The sequence below is a fragment of the Thamnophis elegans genome, chromosome 3, assembly GCF_009769535.1.
Source record: "Thamnophis elegans isolate rThaEle1 chromosome 3, rThaEle1.pri, whole genome shotgun sequence".
Classification (NCBI taxonomy): Eukaryota; Metazoa; Chordata; class Lepidosauria; order Squamata; family Colubridae; genus Thamnophis; species Thamnophis elegans.
The window spans coordinates 27,278,272-27,304,639 of record NC_045543.1 but is presented as its reverse complement, the minus strand read 5'-3'; the positions used below and the strand labels follow the sequence as shown (position 1 = coordinate 27,304,639).

The window sequence follows — 26,368 nt, the reverse complement described above, 5'->3', positions numbered from 1 at the left end:
GGGAAGGCTATACCTTCGAAATGTAAAGGTAATATGCTGGTTCCAGCCCTCATCTTGGGCGCCCTGGAAGGCAGACCCGCCTCAGTCCCTCCGGTGAGCCGTAATGATCTGGGGCTGCCCTCTGCACATGCCCAGTGGCAGTCACGGCTTATGTTGTACACCTTCCGGGTTCGTACTCTGTTCTGTTAACGGCCTTTCCAATGGGTTTCCTTGGGACTCGGAGCGCATCGGCTCTATTGTGCCAGTTCTACGGACCGGTGAGGTTGCCGGCCAGGAATTTCGATGTTCCGGACCGAGGCTGGTTTTGGGCTGAGACCAGGCTCTAAACTCAGATCAGCTCCAATCTTAGTGGAGGGACAGAGGAAGAAACCTGGATCCAGCCTTTCAGCCTCCAGCACACGCCACCTACATCACGCAGGCGACTCTTTCAAAAACCGAAGGCGGCAACCGAGCCAAGCAACTCTCGTTTCCGAAAGAAAAAGTCAGGCAGGCCGAAAATGGCAGGGAGACGAGACGCCACTGTACTCGCCGCTCGGATTGCGCAGAATTGGCGCGGTTCTCGGGGACAAAACGCAGCCCGGCTGGAGTTTCCGTGCGGGACGCGCTAACGCTGAGCTCTCTGCCCCCGCCCGCCCGAACCCCCCCCCCCACGAGCAACGATCTGCAGCTGGAAGCCAACCGCAACTATATAAGCACGCGAGCTATTCAACAACGTGAAAATTAGTCCAACAAGTCAAACTGGAGCAGGAACTGCGAGTTCCTGAAAGGAGCAGCAACAGCAGGCGGCTCCGCAGAAGGGACAACAGCTGGGCTCCCCCCTCGCCAGCCAGAGCCGCGCTCGAGAGAAGTGGGCGGGCAGTGCAGAGCGGGGGTTCGCTCCCGTGCGGGGAGGCCTCTCTCTCTCCCTGGCATGTGTGCGAGGAGGGGGGAGGGGAGGCTTGTTTCGTCCCTCAACTTGTGCAGGACTTTTTCCTCGCTCTTCCCAGGAGATCCTTTGGTTTCCCCCCTCCCCTCTGTCTTCTCTCGCCCCCTCCCCCTCGCCAAAGGCGTAGGTGAGCAAGCTGAAAGCTCCCTTCTAACGAGCATTGCGTAACTCGTTTAAGAGGCAGTGAGAAGGGGGGGGGGGAGCGAAACGCCCGGCGCGGCACGACGGTGCGAGGGAGAAATGAAAGCTGGACTTTCCGGCCGTCACGAAGCCTGGCCGATTCGGTGTAGATCGAGTGGATCTTAGGCGTGGGAGGGGGAAAGAGCCCGCAAAAAGATGCACTCCCTCCCAAGGCCTGCGATCAGTAAGTACTGTAAGCCGCACCAATAAGCCACACAAACTATCCGATTTCTGATCGAGCCTACGGACCTATCCTGAACTTTTTTTTTGTTCCCTGGATTCCGTTCCTATGACACACACACAACCCGGCCGCCAAAGACAACGACAATAAAATACCCCCTCCCCTCCCCCTTCGCTGTCCAACAGAAGTCTAATTCTCAAAAATACGAGTTACAGAGCGGGGGAGTCAATGGATGATCAGACCGTGCATTCAGCAGTAGTAGCAGTAATAATAGAAACAATAGTGCTACTAGCAATCTTCAATAAGGGATCCATCCAGGGGAAAAGAAATTCTGGTGACTTAACAGACAATGCCAGCATTAAGGAAGTAGATTTCCACTGCTTTCTTCCGGGATCTTTGGTCTAGGACAGGCCAGAGAATCTCTCCAGTAATAACCAGGATGATTCTCCTTAGCTTCCAAGACAGATGAAATGACCCAGCTCCTGCACACAGTAATCATTGAATGAAAAGGAAAGGAAGAAACTCAGTAAACTTTGCCATCTTTTCCTCCCACTGGGCATTGAATCAGATGAGGAGACAAGTTTTCCTATCGTAAAACCATCATTTCTGTAAAGTCACACTTGGGTCACAGAAATGAGATCAATACATGAAGATTTGAAGGAAAGCCATTGTAACACTATCAATACTTTAAATGTAACACTTATTTCAAAGAGTATTCTAAAACTTCATCCACACGCATTCAAATGTTGGCTACCACTTAAAAATCTTCATTAATAATCCTGACTTTTAATTATTCACCAAGTTGTACAAGTAACAACCCCCCCCAATGAAATATTTTAGGGAATATTAAAAGAGGCACAATATTTCCCCAAAAGGAGAAAAATCTTAACTACCTAACCTGCTTTCTACCTAAACAGCCTCCAGCAGATGTCTGAGATGAATAGTTTGTGCCCATTAAGAAAGATTGGGGCAATCTATTCACAAACAACACCTTCATCTCCAGATGATGGGATTAAAATTTACATCCCCCACCCAAATTCTAAGAACAGACATGACCTTTAGGACATAATAGGATTAACCTACCACCATTAGAAGAGCAAAAGATACCAAGCTCACTACATTGCACAACCCCCTGCAGCATCTCAGAACCCTATAAAAATCCATGTGCTCATCAAACCATTAGTCAGCTGTCCCAACATGCTGTTGTTGCTTCTGCTCATCAATAAACAGAGTCCTTCTTTCCAATCAGCCTCCATATTATTTCCAGTGCCTTTCTCCTGGTTTGGAACCGAATCGGATTTTTCTTCCAACAAAGTGCATTGAGAAAAATAAAGCTTTAGGACTTACCATAGTAATATTATTAGTCATTATTTGTGAAAGCCCAATTGGTCGAATAATTAAGATGTGGGGCTAGAAACCAGGAGATTGTGAGTTCTAGTCCTGCCTTAGGCATGAAAGCCAGCTGTCAGATCTCTAAAAGTGATACTGCCATTCAATTGGGAGAAGAGCCTCGGAGTTAAATCATTAGCTACATCTGAAACAACTGTTTTACAACTTTACAACTGGTTTCCTGTCACTGGGAGACTGAAGGTCCCAACATCTCTGGAGGGATGGCTCCCGCCACTTTCTTCCAGAGCTCTGGCAGGCCTGCCGAGGAGGAGCCAGGACAAGGCTGGAGCGAGAGTCGCGGAGGCGAAAGGCTGGCCACTCGGGGCTTGGAAGAGGGAGCGGAATGTGGGTCCTCCACTGCCGGAATTCCGGGGAGGGAAGCGGGGCTGGCCCGTTTCCTCCTGGGGCTGCTTGGAGAGGGAACCTGGGCTGTGGGAAACTCACCCACGGCCGGCTTCTCTGGAGTGGAGGCGGGGATAGAAGTGGAGCTGAGCCTCTTGCCGCTGCGGGCCTGGCTTGCAGAGTGCAAAAGGGGGAGGGGGGCCTCTTGGAACACCCCCCCACCCCTCTTCGCCTTTCGCCTCCGCGGCTCTCGCTCCAGCCTGGGCAGGAACCAGCACTCTTCTGCTGCGAGCGGAACGTACTCCTGGTGGCCTGTGGCTCCAATGCCTGCAAGGTGGAAGTGTTTGCCCTGTAGGGCAAGCAAAAGCCGAAAGAAAGTGCCCCACCACTTCTGTATGACATAGAGGCGCCCCGCAGCTGGGTTGGACATAGCTGCGGGGTGCGGAGCGCCTCTATTTCGGACATAGCTGCTGCGGGGGGGGGGGGCGAAAGCCGCTTTCTTCTTTTTGCCTCACCAGCCATAAGCTTCACTGCACGTCACTGAACTAGAGATAGCCATGGGAGCATGTGCTTTATTGAACTCCCAGGGCAAAAAGAGTTAAGGAAGCATCTTCACACTTGTGTATTGGTCAGAAATCTGCATTCGGACAAAGGGAGGGGTCATCATCAGCTTAATCCCATTTGCATGGCCTAAAGTTTTCAGATGCTGCTTTGCTTCTAATGGTTTCCATCCTGCTTGATTAAAGGTTCCTTTTGAAACAATCCATTTCAAGAGTCTTACTTCCTCAAGTTAGGAGAGGAGCCTTACACCAGCTGACAGGTGACTTTGAATCTATCATCCCAACCAACCTCACAAGATTGTGGGGAAAGTAGGAGGAGGGTGTATACATAGTCCTTGACCTACAACCACAATTGAGTCCAAAATTTTTATTGCTAAGTGAGACAGTTAAGTGAGTTTTTGTCCCATTTTACGACCTTTCTTATCATAGTTAAGGGAATCATTGCAGTTGTTAAGTTAGTAACATGATTGTTAGTGAATCTGGCTTCCTCATTGACTACTTGTCAGAAGGTTTCAAAAGGTGATCACATGACCTCTGAACACTGCATGATAGATACGAGTCAGATATCTGAATTTTGATCATGTGACCATGGGGATGCTCCAATGATTGGAAGTGTGAAAAACATCATAAAATCACTTTTTTCAGTACTGTTGTGATTTGGTTCACTAAATGAAATGTTTTTTGTAAGTTGAAGACTACCTATATTTAAGTATGTTTGCTACCTTGAGTTATTATAAAAATAATTAAGGTAATGAGTAAATAAATAATATCAAGGCAGCTTATATCAGTCAATTATCTTCCTGTAATCGAATCATATTTTAGAAGTTCAGAAGGCATGTCTGAAAAATGAAAATTCATCTGAAAGTGCAATCTTTAATGTTTCACGCATATAGCTTTTTAAAACTCAAGACTAAGCAATAGAAATGATACACATACCCCCAATTTTAGATATCCAACATGGTTGTGAGAATGGAGACTTTATCCAATGTGTTCTGAAGAATTTGCATCCTACTGTAACCATAATTAATTTTTTGATTCCCATACTTTTACAATCTAATATTTGCCTTGGAGTAAACATTTATATTTTTATTAAATTGAATAAATTATTATTAAACATAAATAGTTTAATAAAGCATACTTTGCGTATTATCGTAATCCACAATTGCAATTCTTAGTCTTCTCTTTCTCCTTAGAAAAACCAGGACTCGTCTTGATTTTTAATTAATCAAAACCTGGTCATACCATCAGTCCCAGGAGCCCCAAGATATTGGCAAGGTGACTCCCATTATTTTAACATCTGTTGTCCTCTCTTAGCTTTATAATTTTCATTTTTAAACAATATTATTTAGATGATTACTATCTTGTATGTCATCAAGGAAGAGATGGGTGTCTATATAAATGTTATGGTGAATGATAAGTAATCTGAAGTTAGTTTCTATATTGGTATGTTATCATGATGGGTAATCAAAATGGATTCTTCATAAGAATGAAGCATTGTGCAGTTTATTTTCAGTATTGAAAATTACAGTTTATTTTGCAGAGGAGAATTTGGGGTGTTTTTTTTTTAAACAAAATGTGATTTTTTTTTAAGATAGTAAGCAGATAGTATAAGCATTTTAAGTTGAACTTAAGCAAACACCTACACTTTTAAGTTCCCTTTAAACATATAGACAGACAAAAAAGACATACATATAAAAATTCACTCTGCATCACCAAATTTAGATATAAATTCATTGCCAGAATTCAGTGTGGAGAATGTCAGATTTAGACTCAACTCCTACTCCATTCTGTTCCATTAAAGTGCAAGGCCAGTTACAGTGAACACCACAGGAATTGTGCATTTTTTCTCTTTAAAAAGTATTGTTCATAGTACTTACTACAATAAAACCTGAATGAAATATTTCTAAAATTCTGTTCTATGATTGCCAACTGTTTGTGGATGCTGTAGAAATGGTTGGGGTTACTTGACTTGCAAGATACCTTCTAATCCTTACATTCTACGAGGCTATGAAATTCATCTAGGATTTAGAGCTTTATCAAATTGTTCACCTAAGTCAGGGATGGGGAATCATGGCCAATTTATGTCTTATGGACATGCTGGCTCAGGAACTCTGGGAACTGAAGTCCACAAGTCATAAAAGGACCTATCCCTGACCTAAGTTCTTTTCATTCACTCTCCTCTCCAAAGCACAAGTAGTAGTTGCAAATATATATATAATTATTTTAATTATAAAAATATAAGCTGGATTACAATTCTGTTCCAGTGATGCCCCTATACCCCATTCTGCCCATCATTGAATGTAATAACAGTAACAATAGTAATAGCTGAGAGACTATTGTGCTACAATGTCTAACAACCACTAGCAAGTGGATTGATAATCTGGAAAGCGCTTGGTTATTTTCTAATCAGAAAGAATAACTAAATAACATCTACAACCAAGAAGTGCAATGGGAAATCAACCGAAGTAGATAGTCTCTTTTCAAACCCATCTTACACCCCACAGATGAAGACGTGACCTCCTAGAAAGTTGTAAAGACATGGCTTCTTTGTGGGACCTTTCAGCATTGTTTCTGGAACCATCAAAAATTTGATATTGCAATAATATTATTGCTATATTTTATTATACAGTGTAAACTGCCCAGAGCATGGGTGTCCAACCTTTCAGCTTGCCTGGGCTGCATTGAGTGAAAAGAAATTGTCTTGGCCCCTGTATAAATATATAATACAGTTAATGTATATAATCACATAATGTTTAAAGTTTACAGTCTTTGGGGTTGCATTACTAGCTGTCCCAGGTGACATGTGGCCTGTAAACGATTGATCGCACACACCTGGCCTAGAGTCTGGATGCTTTGATGTTTATTAATTTCATAATATTGCACTATGTTAGTAAGGCTTCAGAAAAGTTCTTCACTACAGGATCTCAAAGTTTACAATTCAAGTATGTAAATGGTATAAAAATTATAAATTGCATAGACAAATTTACAGTTGTTGGGTCTTTTTTAGATATTATAAGAAACAGTTAAAAATGTTGTTAGAGAGCTTCAGCAGCCCTGTCATCACAAAGAACCAAAGCACTTATCGGAAAACAGCTGGGGGAACTGGAATTCAGGATGATATATAAAGCTCCCTGCCCCCCACAACTTACTCCTATCACCAAGGGAACTGGCCTCCTAGAAAACAAATCAGTGAGTTTCATATTGCATTTTCGTCTGGTGGTTCTGAACGAATGCTAACCTGAGCACCATTAAACCAAATGTAAAGCATATCAAAATCAATGGGACTTCGCTGTGTCTAGTTTGGAACACAAAATCCCCAGAAACACCCATTTGAATTTCCTGATTATTTTGACCAGTGTGGAGGAGGTGGCGGCGATTATTGAAAGAATCAGTATGTGTATCAAAATTCAGCCCATTACCCACAATACCTTGTGCTAAATTTTCATTTAGAGTATTTGAATTTCTTCCCCACTGGATGTTGTGAATGAATATCTCACACTGACCAAAAGGGGTCTATTGCCATTCTTTGTTAGATTCATTCTAAATGTAGATAGAATGCTTAAGGAAAAGCACAAGGATATTTGTGGAAAAAAGCATAAGGCAGGAGTGTTGTGTCTGCTGCCTTGAGCTCCTGAAGGAAAAAAAAATGGACACAAGCTTATAATCCATACATCCAGGCCTACAACTGGACTTTTGGAAAAAAAAAACTGCTTGTTGAGATTCCCAGGTCAACAGGTGGGATGGACTTTCTTCGTTGGCATCCATTGCAAAGGACTCTGCTTACCATTGGGAGACAGAAAGTGCCTGAGCCTGCATGGGTAGCCTAAGAAACCCGAGTGTCAGCCAAAAAGAACAGCCTTCACAATCACAAAATACACTGGTTGACAGCCCTTTCATTCTTCCAGGCAGCTGATTTATAACTTTTACTTTTACAACAGGGTGAAACTGTCCTTTGTAAAGCACAAAAGAAGCCCAGCATTTTCTGTAGAGAAATCTCATGCACTTTGCTTTTGACGTGATGAGAGCAGGCCCTCCGAAGCATAACTTGCTTCTTCTTGGGTGTGCGAGAGGGTGGGACTTGGCTCTCTGCTAAGTGTGGGTGGCACTATCAGAAGGAAATGCAGTTGTGTGGATGCGGAAAAGTTTCTTGTCTTCCACTAAGGAAAGCTGCTTCGTTAATGAAGCAAAGCAAGGCTATCTGTTTGAAGGAAACCTTTAGAAGTTGTATTCACGCTGCTGCTGTTCCTCCCCTCCAACCCCCCCTCTCCAACGAGCAGTTGCTGAGTAGCTAAGGTGGTTCTAAATAAAGAACTGGAGTCAACAACAGGAAATAACTCCCACAGAAAAAAGAGAGCGAGCGCACTGAATACAAACTCTCTCTCCAACTCTTGCATGCAGCTGACAGCAGCCTTTTTGTTCTTTGCATATGGCATCAAAAACCATAGCGTTTCAAAGCATGCAGTTGGCTTTTTCACCATGGCAAGTTGGCCATTATACTTGCATTTTGCAGAAAAAGAACTGCCCTCCCCCCCAGTAGATAAGTCTCGCCTCTCAAACCCCACCCTCAAAACCCTTCCCCACCTCCCCTCCTATATAATTCTGGCTGGGCCAGCCAAACTATGGGTCTATCCCTCAAGACCATCCAGCAAGGCACAAAATGTCTACTGAAAAGCTTTTTTATGAAATTGGGGGAGGGGGGCAGGGGTGGGTTTCTCACCCCGTTCCAACCGGTTCGGTTGGAACGGGGCCGGCGGCGTCCTTGTACACGCGCGTGGCGCACGCATGCATACTAGCGTCTGTGCGATGCTCCAGCTGCTCCTGGAGGATCGCGCAGGCGCTGTATGCGTCCTGCGCATGCGTGGAAGCGCAGAACTTCGTCAAAATTGTGTAGGAGCGCGGGCGGGTGGGTGGGCCAGTCGCCGTTCCCGGAAGTTACTTACTTCCGGGTTCGCCGACCAACCGGTTCGCAGGGACCGCAGCGAACCGTTGAAACCCACCCCTGGAGGGGGGGATGAATATGAAAGAGCAAGTGGGGCAAATGTTGGTGTCTTTGTTGCATGTAGTATCAGCTCTGAAATTAGTGGCAACCTCAGCTTTCCACTGTAAAACCCCTTAGCTTGTTCTCAGAAGAAAGCATTAAAAACACTGCACCTATTGGACAGTAAAGAGGATATTGGACAGAGCCATCAGAATTAATAGAAATGAATTTGGTTCAGGAGCTATAGTTTACATCTTCCATAAAATTATAGATACCTCTGTATGACTGACAGCACACAAATTAGTGTTCTCAAAAGATACATTTAGCTCTTAATTTTGAAGACTGCTAGGTGACCAGTTTTTCAAGATGCTTGAGATCAATTCTGGGGAAATTAAGGCACTTCAAAGCCATCCACTCCCATGGGCTAATATAATTTCTTCCTCTGTACTACTCATAATATAATTTCTTCTCTGTACTATTGAGGCTATGTGCTATTTGAATAGCATGGCTGCTCTTTTTGCAACATCCCCTCAAATTAGGCCCATATGAAATAGCTATTCCCCAGACCAGCCCTTCTGCCCTGTAAATTAGAATCTTGATCCCCATTCACATTGGCCCTTGTGAGTGACTAATACTTGAAAATTCAGTGATCCTGTTCTCAGCTTACCTACCTAGAGAAGGGTTTCCAATGCTAACTCTAGCCTGAATCATCTTTTTAGTACACCCTTCTGTATTGGCCAAAGTCACAAAGGGCTCTGAGAAAGACCTGGTGAATAATCGATTGCCAAGAGGATCTTTCTGATGCAATGGAGCCTAGATAATAGGAAGAGGGAGCAGGAAGTCAATCCTCAAGCGCTTGAAGGAAGCTCCAACAAAAGGAAGCTAGTTCACTCTTTAGCTGGGAGAGATTCCTGTCCATCAGAGCTGATTGATGAGTCATTTAGCATTGCCCATTTAGGCAAGAATGGAAAATGTAGAAAATGAAGTCATGATCAGCAAGAATGTTAGGCACCAAAAGAACCAGCATTGGCATCATATTTTAAGAGCACTGTGGCTTTCCATAACTCAAAATATATACATGGAATATTTAAATAGGAATTGTACCTTACACATTCTCACATGCACGAAAACTGGATTTTAGTAACCAATGAGAATATTAGATGCTGCATTCTGAGAGATCCTTTCCTTTTTGACCCCAAAGATTAATAGGGGGGGGGCTTGTATCTGTGTTTGTGTGTGTTTGTGTGTGAAGGAGAAGGAAGGTTATTACGTGATTAAAAAAAGACACAATTCCGAGCATTGTTCACAACATTTCCAAAACTGCAACTTTCATAATACTTTTATCACTTTACGTTTTTAGACATAAATGCATTGTGCTCCCTCACAGGGCTTCTGGCACTGCAGCTGTGAGGGGACAGAAATGGAACAAGTGGCAGGAAAGCGAAGAAGGGGGCTAATTCCACAGCAAAAAGAAAAAAAGGATAACAAGATCAGGTGGGAAGAGATTTTAGAAAGTTATTCTGGCAGGCAAGTTCGGAGGTTGAGGATGGTGGAATGTTGCAACCCTGGACAGAAAAGCAGGAGGAGACCTTGCAAGGCCTGGTGTGTGACCTTCCTTTTCCTGTCCAGAAAGTAGTTCTGGCAAAGCTGACCAGCAACCCCATCCCCACTTCTGTCATTGTGTGCAGTTGCTATCCTGATAAGCTCTAATACAGAAACCCAGCTCTGAAAATACAGCCACCAACACACCCTGAGCCGCATTTCCTTCTGACAGCTGTTCTGACAGTTGGGCTGTCCTTTGCAGCAACATGATGAGCCAGGCCAGAGGTTAGTAGTAGGCAAAATTATAAAAAAAATATGAAGAAAGGATTAGCTAGCAAGCTATTGATAAATACAAATAGGAGTGTAAATATATATGTATGTGTGTGTGTATGCATTTTGCCCCTCTTTTAGCCTTCATTTATGAGCTGTTTTATGGCCCCTGCCAAGTACAAATGGAAAAGAAATGTTGGGTGGGTTACTGAAACAATTTTCCACTAGGATAGCTTACTTATGTACTGAAGCACATTATAATCAGTCCACGCTGCAACAAAATAAGAATTCAATATTGCTGAGCTACAGTTAGTAGAATCCTTTGCCATTTTCCATGCTGCTGAGATTTACTGGGGGTAATTCAACACATCTGGAAGAATATGGCTTCACCCACACCTGCACAACGGTCACCTGAGTACATGTTTAAATATGCTCTCACTAATAAACAACTGACTATATTATTCGAGGAGGTGGGTGTGTGTGTTTCCTCTTCAAAATATATGACGTGTCCAGGTAATCTATCATCCTTCTCCATCCATCTCTACTTATTACCATTTTGGAGACAAAAGCCGGTTTTAAGCCATGTTAAGTGAGAGAAGCAGTTTTTACTTATACGCTTGGAAAATCTACAAAGGAGCCGAAGCCAATTTTATTTGGTAAACAGGAATTGGCTGCCAGGAGAAGAGCAAACCCAGCAAAAAACAACATAGAGATTTGAGAATAAAACTTGGTAGCTGTTCGAGCAAATCCCAGTGGAAAACTTTGGCATGCAAGCCAAAATCCTGACTCAGTCTTTGCCACAATTGCAAACAATTGTACCTACTGCTATCTGAAGTTGAGCTTTTCTTACTGGAGGCAGGATTTTTTTGAAGTTGTTAACCATTGCTTCCCCCTCCCCTCCTTTTAGCAGCTAAAAATCTACAGAGAGGCACACAGTGGCAAATCTTGAGCTTGTTCTCCTGAAAAAGTAACGGGAGGAAGTGGGTGGAAAGAGAGAGAGAAAGACTGAATACAAGAATCTGTGAAATTGCAATGTTTACAAGCTCACAGCTCATTAGCTTCAACCTTACATCTGAAAACGCGCCCTGTTTCTGCCCACTTGAACTGATACACAAAGCTTTAACAACAGCCATGATTCACAGTCAACTCCAGTCATGCTCATAATGATGTGGCACATTCTCAGTGCCTCCAGTATTGCGTAATTGAGCTTCATTTGTTCTGCCCTAGCTTTGCGTGGAGTGCTGAAAGCAGCAGTGTCATCCGCCCCCAGCTCCTCCTCCTCCTCCTCCTCCTACCTGGCCGACAGCACGACTCACTATGAATAAGAGAGAAACTATGGATGACAAAAAGTACACTGAGGGATCAGGAAGAGCTTTCTGACTTATCCTCTGAATCAAAAGGAACAGAATGAAACTCTTAATATGGTTTAAGGTCTCTAAAAATATCATAGTATCATAGAAAATATCATTCATTGGGAGTGCATTCTTTGGGATGCAAAGCCAGTTTGGTGCAGTGGTTAAGGAATCAGACTAGAAACCGGGAGATTCTAAGTTCTAGTCCTGCCTTAGTCACAAAGCTAGCTGGGTGATTTTGAGCCAGTGTCTCTCTATTTCTTAGCCCTAGGAAGAAGGCAAGGGTAAGCCACATCTGAAAAACCTTGCCCAGAAAACTGTATTATTAGAGCTTCCCACAGAACAAGTTACTAATGTCATGTGAAAATCCAAAAAAGTTAAGTCAAATCTGATCCTGGGAGAAATGAGATTCCAATGAGTGAGTGCCTAGAAGAAAAGGCCCTTTTCCTGGGTCCTGCCAGATGGCACTTTCTAACGGAATGGAATGGTATGAAAGAATGACTTTGGGAGACAGAAGAAGAGCCTCAGAGTAGACAATAGTCAGATAAAAGCAGCTCAACCCACAGAAGCAATGGAGGTGTGGCAAACATCTCAGAAGGGACCCTCCCTGGTTTCTTTCACTGTAAAGGGAAGGTGGGGGGGGAGATGTTCTTTCAACCTGTATGATTCTGTTACAATAAGCTTACAAATATCTAGAACTAGTACTTCTGGGTATGCTTCTTGTCTGGACTACCTTGCAAGGTTGAAATGGATGGGACCAGAGCATAATACTTCTGTCTAATATAGCAAACACTATTAGGGAGATATGGTGCTGTCCATAATCTGGTTCCAACCCATGAAGGGTTTTAAAGGTGACCTCCAACGCCTTTGAATTGTACTCAGAAGTACATGGTTGCCAAAGCAGCATGTGGAGCAGAAGTGACATATGTTCCATCAACCAACGTCCACAAATGCCGAGGCTTCTGAATACTTGTCAAAGCAGCCCCATGTGGACAGGATTTCCTGTCCAACCAGGAAATGACTAAGGTGTGAGTGACCATGAGTAGGGACGCCAGTCTGGGAACAGGTGCAAACGGTACACAACACGGAGCTGTGCAAAGGCCCTCCTAGCCATGGTGTCATCTGCACTTCAGGCCAATTAGTCACTTTAAGTACAGTTAGCGCCATCAGTTTTAGCTCCATGTGGCCTGTGCTACCAATACATCATAAGATACAAAAGTATATGAGAGGACAGCCACATCTCACAAACATGTTTCTTTAGACTGGTCACCACTTGAATGGCTGGGTATCTGCCATAGAGCCCACAGGCTATAAAGAAGAATCAACCCATCCAATAAGAAAACATCTCGGGCGGGGGGATTACTTGTACCTTCCCTGTACCATAAAATCAGAAGGAGGCAAGAAAGAAGTGATGGTCTTGTCCATGCTGGCCCTCAGATTTCTAGGGAAGGTCAGATTACTCCGACATTGTGGGCTCTTCTTTCTTTCCTTTCTTTCTTTCTTTCTTCTTTCTTCTTCTTTCTTTCTTTCTTTCTTTCTTAATTCCTTTATTAAACTAATTAATTAATTAAACTCACTTCTTTATTAACTAACTAACTAACTAATTAATTAATTAATTAAAACTCACAGGAACACTTAACATTGCTCCAATTATTTATTAACCACATTATTATTAACCACATTTATATGTCACCCAATCCGAAGGACTCCGGGTGGCTTACAAAATAAAGAGGGAAAAAAAAAACACATAACGAAACACATAATGAATAAACGGTTTTAAACAGCAACACCGCCATACATTCAATCTAATCGGGGCTGGACCTCAACAGTGAGGTCAACAGCCCCAGGCCTGCCAGAACAGCCAAGTTTTTACAGCTTTCCTGAAGGCCATGAGAGTGGGTATGGTCGGGATCTCTGGGGGTAGCTGGTTCCAAAGAGTCGGAGCAGCCACAGAGAAGGCTCTCCTCCGAGGGCCCGCCAGCCGACACTGTCTGGCTGACGGCATCTGAAGGAGGCCCAATCTGTGGGATCTTACTGGCCGCTGGGAGGTATGTGGCAGTAGGCAGTCTCAAAGGTAGATTAGATTGTTAGTAACAACAATAACAATTAGATTGTTAGTTTAAATTTTGGTATTATCATACTAACCATTGTTAGTTACCCTGCGGGCATTTTGTTTGTGTTTCTACCAAGAAACACATCCATCAAGAATAATGTGGTTATGTCTGCCTATAATCTTAAAAACATTTTAAAACATTGGCATTAATTTACTGCATCATAAAGACACTCAGTTCTTCAAACATAAATACTATTTTTTGAAAACAACAGCAACAACACATCCTTCTGAGATACAGAGAAAACTATTTTATACTTTCACTTTATTATTCTCTTGATACTTCCTACAGGGAATAAGGTAGCAGATGTGAGAAAGAGAGAAGCAAACTTCAAGGGCAAGAAGTGTATTACACAGAGTGGATGCACAATAGTTGACATGTGGCAACAGGAGTTTTGTAAAACCTTTTCCCATTCTGAGGACAATAAAATTCCCACTTCCAACCACCAGTCTACAGTTACAGGGGATATTTTCTACTTGTTGTACCTTCTATTTATTTATTCCTACAAATGTTTGCTCTGTACTTAATTCAGAAGTGGGATTTTAGCAACTCCCAATTACTTGCAATGATAACAGCCAAAATCGAGACACAGTTATCACATCTACTAAGTAACAGATATTTGGAATAGAGGGAAGGGAGAAGGAAAATATATTTGTGTAGTTTGGAAGAAGATTTATTTTATACGTAGCATTAGGTATAATAAAGAGTAATTAATAATAAATATTAGATACTATGTATAGTAATAGTAGTGACATGGTGGCTCAGTGGCTAAGATGCTGAGCTTGTCGATCAGAAAGGTCGGCAGTTCAGCGGTTTCAAATCCCTAGTGCCGCGCAGCTTCTGCCAACCTAGCAATTCGAAAGCATGTAAAAATGCAAGTAGAAAAATAGGAACCACCTTTGGTGAGAAGGTAACAGCATTCCATTTGCCTTTGGCGTTTAGTCATGCTGGCCACATTGACCACGGAGACGTCTTTGGAACAGCGCTGGCTCTTTGGCTTTGAAACAAGCTGAGCACCACCTCCTAGAGTTGGGAACAACTAGCACATGTGCGAGGGGAATCTTTTCCATTCCCTTATAGTAAACACTATTACTACACTACATTACACTACACTACACATGTACACTACTCTATAATGGAATCCTTCCAGGCATCTTAGATACTTATAATTCAGCAAAAGAAGAAAATAATCTGAAGCATCTTGGTCTCCATTTGAATGGTCTCCAGTAATTGGTCTCCAATAATTATGCCTTTTATAAAGCATCACCTACATATTTCCAAAAATGTACATAAGAGAACATGTTTCACTAGAGAAAAATCAGCAATCAGCACTGTCCTCTTCAAGAATATGAGAATCCCTCTTTTGGACTTAAATGTTGAAAAGATTCTTAAGAATACCATGCATAGCCAAGAAAACAAACAATGGCTCACAGAACCAATCAATTCAAAGTTCTCACTTGAGATACAAATGACGAAGTTCATATTATTATAATTATGGAAATATATGCAGCTTGGGGATCATCCTAAAGACATCGTAGTGGTTGCTAGGAGTCAATACTGACTTTAGACATAATCAATTAATCAAAAAAGGTGTGTACCAGAGGCAAATACTATGGGATCAATATTTCTAGCTAAAATATGACGTTAACCATATACAGTTAGGAGCCCCAAGAGTTGGAGAATGAGCAAAGGGATGCTCATTCTGGCTCAGAAAATACTTTCTCCTCGTCTTCTATCACATTGTGTACCAAGCCTTTGCTTATTTCAATATAAATTATCACAGCAAAAGCCTTTTGGGAATTTGATGGCGATAAGAGCAGAGCAGGAAGAGGACAATGTATAAATATAATGAAGGATTTTCATTTATGCTTGATATCTAGCTTGGGGGCAAAGTTCCAAGAGAAGTAATGGCTTAGGCCTGCAGGCTTTCAAGGGGATGCATTCATTTGGAAAACAAAAAGCAAAAGCAAAAATGCAGAGACTCTAGTCAGCCTGAAAACAACCCAAATGGGTGCAAACCCAACCAGTTTAATGTAACATGATGGAACTGTGCTGACAGCAAAGAATATCAAAGGTAGGTTGGTGAAGGGTCTTCTATTGACAGAAAGTTACAACGAAACATATTTTTCCACCAGCTTCCAATTGGAAGAAGTTCTTTCAACAGGACTGCTTCAGAAGTGGTGGACCTTGCTTCAACTTGAAGATTCCAAGAGGCTGAATGTATCAAGAGTCAAGACGTCAAATGGGTCAACGACGCTGTGATGCTAGTTTTTCTGCACTGGTAAAGACTAATGAATCACAATAACTTTTCCTTCACCCAAAATTTGGGTCAGAGGAAGAGCTTCTAGCACAGTGTTTCTCAACCTTGGCGACTTAACCTCAACACTAGGCTAACCCTTAGGCAGCTGGCTAGATAATTAAGCTAGTCACTCTCATCCAACCCTCCACTGTGAAGTCAACAAATATCTATCCACCAACCTACACCAAGCCAGCATGACAGATCATGGTCGTAACCTTCAGTGAAGAGATCTTGGCCCTGAGTGGATTGATATGGACTGATAAAAATAAATATAACTGTTCACATGCATATATGTCCAGCTTCCCTCTATATCAGTGGTCCCCAACCTTTTTATCGCCGCGGACCAGTCAGCCTTTGATAATTTTACCGTGGCCCGCTGAGCGCAGCGCAGGGGTGGGGGGGGTGTTGTTTTAAATCCACTTCCCAATTCAACACCTGAATCATATCCCACCTTCCATTTTGTATGTAGATTTTAAGGAATAAACAGCTGAATTAATCAAGGTCAAAGATAAAAAGAGCAAGGGCAAAATTAAATAAGCCAGAGGATAGCAATGTAAAAGAATACAGTATTAAGGAGAGAAAGGAGAAGAAAAAACCTCGCTTCTGCGGAGGTCAGGGAAATGTTTGATACTGATCTGGCTGGGTAAGAGTCCAAGAGTCCATATCGCCAATAACTACGCGTGGGGGGAAAGGAAATGTGTTTTTGTGAGGAAGAGAAAGAGCGTGCTTCACCGATGCCCGTTGGCGAAATTTTGAAGAGAGGCAAGAGACTTCAGGCACCGAGCCCCCACCCCTGGCTGCGGCAACTGGAGCGGGCGGGAGGCAGGGAAGGGGTGGGCAAGACCGCCGCTTTTCCACCGTGCGCTGCAATAGCGGCAGCGGCGGCCTGAATCTGGCGACTGCCCCTCACCACCTCAGGCGGCGCTCATACCCTCCCCTTTCCTGCGCTACCGTTAGACTCCTCTCAGCCCCCCACCCACGCCCCGCGGAGGGCCGCCCGCGCGCCAAAATCTCGCGCCACCCCCCATCTCCCCTCAAAGACCCCCCCGCCCTCGGCTGCCGACGTTCTCTCTCTCTCTCTCTCTCTCTACCTCTCCCGCCGTTCCTTCTCACAAGCCAAGGCCGGGCGGGGAAGCGCCGTCTCCGTCCCGGGCGCGCCGCCCCTCCCTGGGCAACTCGGAGACGACTGAGCCGAGGAGGACAACGAGGAGGAAAAGAAGAGGAGCGGCCAGCAACGACCGCCGGGGAAGCCGCCAGGGCCTCCAAGGGCTCCGCTTCCAGCGCATGGTCCGCCCCCTCCTCGCCTCGCTTCAGGTGAGCCGACTGAGGCGAGAAGGAGAAAGAGGCGGAGGCGTTCACTGAGGGGACGGCTGACTCGGGGAGGGGGCGGAGGTGGTGTAGTAGCGGGGGATTGTTTCCTCCTCGCCTCACTTGCTCCTGTGCGTTCCGCGCAGCTCCCCCCCTCCGGCGACGGCGCTGCATGAGTGAAGAGTCGGCCGTTGCATGGCCCCCGGCCGCTGCGCGGCCCGGTGCCAGGTACTCCACGGCCCGGCACCGGTCCGCGGACCCGGGGGTGGGGATCACTGCTCTATATGACCTATATAACGAGATCATTAACCTATATGATCTGGGTACTTGGGAGACCGCCTCCTGCCGATTACCTCCTCGAGACCGATTAGATCTCATAGATTAGGCCTCCTCCTAGTGCCATCTGCCAGCCAGTGCCGGCTGGCTACTACGCGGAGGAGAGCCTTTTCAGTGGCAGCTCCGACCCTCTGGAATGAGCTCCCCATGGGGATCCGTACCCTCACCACCCTTCAGACCTTTCGCGCAGCCCTCAAGAACTGGCTATCCTGCCAGGCCTGGGGTAGAGATTGATCTGCCCCCACCCGAATGTTGGATGAATGTTGTTTACTTTTAATATATGTAATGTTATATGTTATTGTCTGTATCCCCTTCCCTATGATGTGTAGCCCGCCCTGAGTCCCCTCAGGGAAAGGGCGGCCTATAAATAAACCTATTCAATTCAATTCAATCATTATCCTTCTGAATTGCTCAGAGGACCGGGGTGGAGGGAGGGTGTTATGTTAGTTCACCTTCCTTCAGGGTTGATTCCGGTCTGTGATGATTGGGGAGGAGAGTCTTCCCTTGGCCCCTGCCATGTGAAGTGCTTGGTGCTTTCTCCTTCCTTTCAACATCTACATTACGTCACTGGGTGAGCTCATTCATTGCATGGGTGAGGTATCAATATGCTGATGATAACTAATTATATATCTTTGGCCCTGGTGAATCAATCAAGTGATGCTATGAGCTTCTATCATAATATCATGGAGAATCTAGTTGGGAAACAACAGGCTTCAGCTGAGCCCTGGGAAAACTGAGTGGCTTTGGTTGGGGGGGGGCTTCTGATTCTAGGACGATGCTGTCTTTCATGCTAGATGGGGTTGCGCTATCCAGACAGACCTAGTGCAAAGCTGGAGGTCCTTCTAGACCAGGGATGTCAAACTCTATTTCATTGTGGGCTGCATCAGGGTTGTGTTGACCTCAGGGGGCCAGAGTGGATGTGGCCAGCTCTACATCACTTATGTCGGGGCGCCTGTGATGGCCCAAACACTCTGTGAGAGAAAACAGGCTCCCGAGCTCCATTTTCGGCTGCAATGGTCTCCTGAAACCCTATGCCAGCAAAAAATGGAGCTTGGGAGGACTGCATACAGCCCTCCCGAGCTCCATTTTGGCTGGCAGAGGTCTTCTGTTGTTTCCAGGGTAGCCCAGCAGGCCAGATCTAAGCACTCCAAGGCCTGGATCTGGCCTCCGGACCTTGAGTTTGACACCTTTGTTCTACACTCACAACTCCTGCTTGATGACATAGGGAACTCTTGCCTAGAAGGACCTTTTTCTTATGTGCCAGATACATCCGTTTCTGGATAAGTAGGTCCTAACAGTCACTCATGCTCTAGAGTCACCTCAGTTTGGATTACTGCAATGCGCTTTACATGGGGCAGCCCTTAAAGAGTATTCAGAAGCTTCAGCTGGTACAATTATGTGTGCTCTTAGGGCAGAACATGTTACATTTCAGCTCTTTGAACTGCACTGGTTGCCAGTTTGCTTCTGGATCCAATTCAGGATGCTGGTTTTAACCTTTAAACTCTTCATGGCATTGGAGCAGGATATTTGAGGAGCTGCCTCTCTGGAAACTTTCCCATCATTTGCAGTTTATTACAGTATTTTAAAAGGCCATAAAAGTCCCAGACTGTGAATTTAATTGAAGACTAAATCAACAACAACACAACAACAACAACAACAATCTACCTTAGTAGCTCGTAGGTCCCTTGGTTAGTACTTGAACTATTGAGTTTTTACCAGTCCCAGACTGTGAATCGAATTGTAGACTAAATCTTAATAATATAGTTTTGTTATTGTTGATGATGATGATAACAGCAGCAACAACAACAGTAATAGTAATATAGTAAGCTACCTTAATAGCTCTTACGTCCTTGGTTGGGACTTGAACTATTAAAGTTTTTACCAGACCCAGACTGTGAATCAAATTGAAGGTTAAATCTTAAATAATAATAATAATATCATCTACAAAAAGGGTTTGTGGGGGTCAACAAACGTTACAATTAACCTACAGGAGAAACAGAGTAAAGATTTCCAATATCCACATTTTCTGTCATAATGCACTGCTTTTGATACTTAATCTGCTAATAATCTGGATCAGAATGTGTAGAACATCAGTGCATAGTATTCTTTTAATCACAAAGCACTGTTTTAATTAAAAATCCACACCAGATTAATTAAGGCAATAAACACCAACATGATGGTGAATATTTGGTAGTTACTCTTTCCCCTGCAGGGGTCTCCAGCTCCCAGGAAAGATTTTAGGGCAATCAGTAGGAATCAGTTAAAAAAAACCAAACACTTTCCCCTCTTCTGTGAAAAACAACTTGTTGGGACCTATTCCAATGAATCTGTGAATACTGGGGTCCTTCTCCAATTCTGCATTAGAGCTTGTTCTATCCAAGATCAGTCCTGTTCAGTCCCAAAATGTGTCTTCAATGCCACACCGACAAAGAGCCGAGGTGGTGCAGTGGTTAAATGCAGCACTGCAGGCTACTTCAGCTGACTGCAGTTCGGCTGTTCAAATCTCACCGGCTCAGGGTTGACTCAGCCTTCCATCCTTCCGAGGTGGGTAAAATGAGGACCCGGATTGTTGTTGGGGGCAATATGCTGACTCTGTAACCGGTTAGAGAGGGCTGAAAGCCCTATGAAGCGGTATATAAGTCTAACTGCTATTGCTATTGCTATTGGAAATAAGCCTCTTGAATATGGGGGATTAGAGTGTGGGTCAACATACACAAACTATTGGCTCAAGGATCCTTTTTCCCTTTGGCCCTCTCCATTAATAGCAATAGCAATAGCAGTTAGACTTATATACCGCTTCATAGGGCTTTCAGACCTCTCTAAGCGGTTTACAGAGTCAGCATATTGCCCCACAATCTGGGTCCTCATTTCACCCACCTCAGAAGGATGGAAGGCTGAGTCAACCTTGAGCTGGTGAAATTTGAGCCGCTGAACTGCAGATAGCAGTCAGCTGAAGTGGCCTGCAGTACTGCACTCTAACCACTGCGCCACCTCGGCTCTTCTTAACTATGAGGGATGTCTTTCAATCCACATGGATTGAAGGCAGGGGCAATGAAAATCTCATCCTTGGGCTTCTCTCTAGGTCTTCTAGTCAGCATGAGATGTGATCAAGTCAAAGCACTAATTAAATAGTAGGCACAAGAGCACCCAACTCTAGCCAGGTCCCCAATCTTTTTTTGCCAGTGAATCCAGTTACTCTCCCTCCCCCATGGCATATTTAACCAATTTAAAAATACCCAACTCCCGGAGGGCCTTTATTCTAGCATGATGTTCCCTCAGCTGTCCTTGGAGGCCACTGCAGGAAAATTCCCTACCTGGAGAAACAATACCTCTGTGACTCTGGACACAGAAGCAACAGAGTATGTGCTCCTCCAGTATCCATATGGCAGAGACATTTGTAGTAGCCTCCTCTCATCCTTATGGCATAAATACCCAGGTCGCACAGGATAATTCTATACCTCCCTGATACTTCAGATATCAACCCTTCTACAACATATAAAGTTGCCAGATTCTGCAAAGCAGTCCCCCAAAACTTCAGATAATGACCTGTGCTATAAAACCGGTCTTACTGAGTAACTAGTTTGGCATTCTAGAGTGCTCCATACTGTACTTCAATTTAGTTTACTGTAATTTAGTTTGCTGTATATTAACCTTTATGCTCCCCTACACCTACATAAGGCTCCTATCCTCCTTTTACATTTCTTATAGGCTTTTATTTTTATATACATTTTGTTTTATATCTTTTAGCTTTTTTATATAAAATTATGTTTTAGACTCCATATTTTCTATGCTTTTTAATTGACTGTACTCACTCTCCTTAGGCTGGATCTTTGACTGTAGTAAAGATTTGATTTGATTTATAATTTGCTCACTGTCATAAGTCATATCCCATTGTATGCATGTATATTAAAAATAAAAGGCCATTCTGTATTTTATACATGATTTAGCCAAACACATTTCGCATAGTAGCTCATATTTCCTACCTCACACAAACAAAAAGACAGCTTAGGAACATCCCAAACAAATTCATTTAGCACCACAAAGTTTTTTTTCATTAATCAAGCAGAATCAGAGCATCTGAACAATGCCTGAGCAGAAGGCATACAGTTGAAGTGAATTTATAATGCGTGCAACATTCAGAGACAGTGGAATTATCAAAAATCCACAGGTTGTGTGGAGTAAAAAAAAAAGTCCTGGATTACAATTAGTCTTAATGATCTATCAAAGTGAGTGGTATGAGGCCACCTCCAGATATATTTCACTGGATTATTACTACTGTAAAGATATTGACCAATGGGTAACTGCCCAGTATTCCTTGAAAACACAATGTAACAGAAATGGCATTGCTAAACAAAGAAAATATCAGTTTGCATTCCTTTCTTGAGAGACCGCCTTCTGCCGATTACCTCCCTAAATCGACCATTAGATCGCACAGACTGGGCCTCCTCCGAATCCCATCTGCCAGTCAATGTCGACTGGCGACCACACGGAGGAGAGCCTTTTCTGTTGCTGCCCCCGACCCTGTGGAACGAGCTCCCCATGGAGATCCGTACCCTCACCACTATCCAGACCTTCCGCGCAGCCCATCAAGATCTGGCTCTCCCAGCAGGCCTGGGGATAGGTTTCCAATTACCCGCCCGAGTGTTTGATTGCTGAATGAAAGTTGTGTTTTATTATTTTTTCTTTGTGCACATATTGTTTTGTTTCTGACCTTGCACCCCCCTCCCCTGTGGTTGTAAGCCGCCCTGAGTCCCCTCAGGGAAAAGGGCGGCATATAAATCCCAATAAACCTAAACCTAAACCTAAACCTTTCTAGGTTCAAGAATGGAAATACCCTAAACTCACAATGGGAAAAAAAGAAAACTGGTTGTCTCTGTCCAGTCATATGAGCGGTTGGACTTTACTTTCATAACAACATTAATATTCGTAAACCAGATTGTTATTACTTGCCCCATCTTCCAAAATGTAACAGTAAAGTGACTGCTGTTTTAAAAATGGTTTTGTTTAATCAGTTTATTCATGAAAAAGTGTGGGTTGATCCCCCCCCCCATTTTGCTACTTACAATATGGCTTATATCTCTAGATGATTAGATCATAATCCCCTTTTGAACAAACTGATGTACAGATATGTTTAATTGGCTAAATAAAGCCATCAGATCCACCAGCATTTAAGTTTCTTGAAGCCTGGAAGATACTTGCTAAAATCTCTACATGCAAAAATATAAAAATGCAGAATTCAGCAGTTAAAGATATTTAAAAACAATATTTATAATCAATAATTGCATTTACTGTACCTGAGATGTCACTGGAGAGATTAAAATCCATGATTGTTTTTCTACATTGACTCTTTTTAAAAAAATTACACTTCTATCCTATATGACTTTGCAATGCATATTTGCAAGGTGACCAGCATAAATCCCACAAGGTAACCAGTCCAGGGAATCAAGTTTCCCACAGACCACAGGAGGGATTTGGAATTTAGTATGCATATGTAGAGTACTAAACTCTGGCTAGGTGAAGGCTTGGCTGATCACAAAATGGCTGCTCTAGTCACAAACCTGACCCATTTACCCGAAGTGAAACTGGTGAGGCTATTCCCAACAATCCCAATTAATTTCTGCCACCAAAAACTCCTTAACATAAACCTATATCTTCATGAGAATCCCTTCCAAAAAGAACATTGGTCTTACCTGAACATGTCTTTTAAGAGGAGGAGGGAGTGGGTCACATGTGGGTATTCTCAAAGCCTGATTGGTCCAAAGAGTGAGAGCAAACTCTTAAATACTGGTGCCTTCCAATCCCAGCCCAGTTTCCTCAAAGGTGAACGGTAGAACTGAAACAACAAAAACAACAACCAACCACCGTGGCCCTCCCCTTGGCCCAAAGGAAAATCCCAGGGCGGGTCGTGACCATCCCTCCCTTCCGCTTAAAAGACACATTCAGGTAAGACCAACGTTCTTTTTCCAGAGGAAGGGAGGGAGTGGTGACGTGTGGGACATACCCAAGCTTTAGTCCCAGGGAGGGAGAACAAGAAACCACTACGGTCCAAGGGGAACATCGGCCGCCACCCTCTGCAAGACCCTCCGACAAAAGGACGCGTCCGCCAAGCGAAGGCATCCAGACAATAATGTCAGATGAAAGGCGTCGGAGAAGCCCAAGTGGCCGCACGACAAATGTCTTCAAACAGGGCCCTCGTGGCTCACGCCGCCGTGGTCTCAGCACTCCTAGTAGAATGGGCTGTGATGCCCGACGGGGCCGGATGACCAGCTGCTCCATAGGCTTCCGCAATGGCCTACACAGCCAATGGCCAATGGTGGCCGAGGACACCCTAGAAACTACGTTCCCAGCTGGAATGAAACAAACAAGGTCTCCGACCTACGGACCCCCTCGGTCCACCGAGGTAGAACTACATTTTGTAACTAGGATGTCAGGAAAGAGCAGCATGATCTGTGCTAGTTAAAACCATCTCTTTTTATACTGCTTTTGTTCCCAGCAATATCAATTCAAGTAGGCTACTGACAAACCATCAAACCCTTTCATACTACAGCTGCACATGAGTGTGCAAAACGCACAAATACATATAACCATGTCTTATATTCAAGGACCATGTTTAACAATTGGACAGGAATCCAGCTATTTTAAAGGTAATATGAATAAATTCAAAGATTTATTTCCCTCAAATGTACAAACTCATGTCCACATATGAACAAAGTAAAAACACTTCCTGCTCCATCTGACATATTCTCCATCTCCCAAGTTGCTCTGAAGCCTTCCTAACTCCACTATGGTCTTTCTGCTTCTTTCAACCCATTTTTCTTGTCATTCCCCAGATCTTCATTGGGTTATCTCCAGTTTTCCTCCTTTTATAATTTTCCACCAAATGCAGTATAATTTTAGGGCTCTGGGTCTGTAAAAATGGTGTCACCTGTTACCTACCTATGGAATTTTCTGATGAAGACAGTCAAAGAAAATGGACTTGTAACAGACAAAAGCAAAAGTACCTTTTTCAGTTATTCAATACAGCACCTGAAGTAATTCATTGTAAATGTGCTAATGGATAATAGGAAGAGTTTCGTGCAAGTATGAACAAGTAAACTGTAAAGATAAAGACATTCAACAACAAAATAAGCTGCTGCAGACTTCAGGTGGGAAAACAAATTCCAGGAAGTGTTTGAGCCAAACTAGGTGTTTGGATAGGTTGTGTTAACCTGGTTAAGGTATCCGATTAGAACTAGGCAGACCCACAATGAAGCCTATTTCAGCCTCCAAAGATCACTGAGTGACTTTGAATCAATTTTTCCCTGTCAGCTGCAACAGGTTGTTGTGGGACAACTAGGAGGACAGAGTACTAAGGAAAGGCAGGCTAAAAACTAACCTACCAATCAACCAAAATGCTATTATACCAAATACAAATAGCAGAATTCTGAATGACCACTTGATAGTAGCAAAAAGTCGTGTTTGGAGGTGAGTGTTGTTTCCGTATTTCTCTTATTATCTATCTAGAGACCATTTGGATTTTTGCAGTTCAGTTCTGGCGCCCTTATATATTTAGCTTCGGAAAAGAAGAGAAATTGGATTAGACGATCCTCTTGCTCCAAGACACTCGCAAATCTTTCCCAGAGTTACAGGAAGGAGAGAACAGACAGGAAATGGCAAGAGCAATTTTACTCATCTTGGAAAATAATGACAAGAACATTAATCCATGTACCTAATGTTATAGCTCCCCTCAGGTAACATATGAACACCTTACATATGCCAGACACACGTTTAAAAGATTTCTTCTTGTTGCTATGATGGCAACATTATGGCATGTCTTACAGTAAAACACACACACAAAGGAAGGGTGGGAGGACTAATTGGGTTCTTCATTCTTCCTTAAAATGCCTGTATTATTTAAAAGCAAACAACAGAATCACATATCCATACACTCTCATACAAATGATAACCAACAGCCCTACTAGATTTTACTCTGTTAATAACTGCATTTTTTGTTTTTCAAAGCATAGAATGTGAGCCTCAATACCATTTAATCTTCAGGCTAGAATAAGAAGCCCAGAGAGAAATGCTGGACAATTTTCTTGTCCTTCCTTTACCCATTTCTGACTTCAAGTTCTTATTGCTAGCTTGCATGCTGATGAAACACCAAGCCCAGGAACAGCTGCCCGAGTCTATGTCAAACTGCATCTGGCACCCATCTATCTTCCAACAAGCTTCCTTCACTTCTGAAATCATTCCAAAGCAGCCACCTAATTTTTTTCCCCTTGTGCTTCTGCAACACACCAGAATTTATTTCATCATTAGTCCTCCTGAAGCAATTTATCAGTTCCTTTGCCTGGTCTTTTATGGGTATAATTTTGTAAAGGGTGCATTAAAGCATATCAATCTATCCATATATCTGGCAACCTGGATGAAATGAATTAAAGGCCTCCCTCCCACAGGGTCCTGTCAAATTCTCACAGGCCCTCATTAAAACTAGTTTTGGCTAAAAGAGAACATTTAAGGGTTTTTCAATATAGACATTGTGGTGCCTACAACATTCAGGCAAGGGAAAGTCCTGCTGCACAATTCTCAAATTGTTGTCGTAGCCATTAAATG

General features: G+C 43.5%; 1 protein-coding gene across 2 annotated transcripts in view; it reads right to left on the bottom strand.

Annotated features, from left to right (window-relative positions):
• Positions 1 to 26,368, bottom strand: part of SERTAD2 (SERTA domain containing 2) — a 140,139-nt gene that overhangs the window by 37,916 nt on the left and 75,855 nt on the right. Inside the window, exon 1 of one of the 2 annotated variants that reach the window (XM_032212929.1) lies at positions 14 to 642. The exons of the other annotated variant lie outside the window; for it this stretch is intronic. The gene's annotated coding sequence lies outside the window, so the exon portion shown is untranslated. Of the gene's footprint in view, positions 1 to 13; positions 643 to 26,368 lie in introns of those variants that run through there. 2 annotated transcript variants of the gene reach the window in all.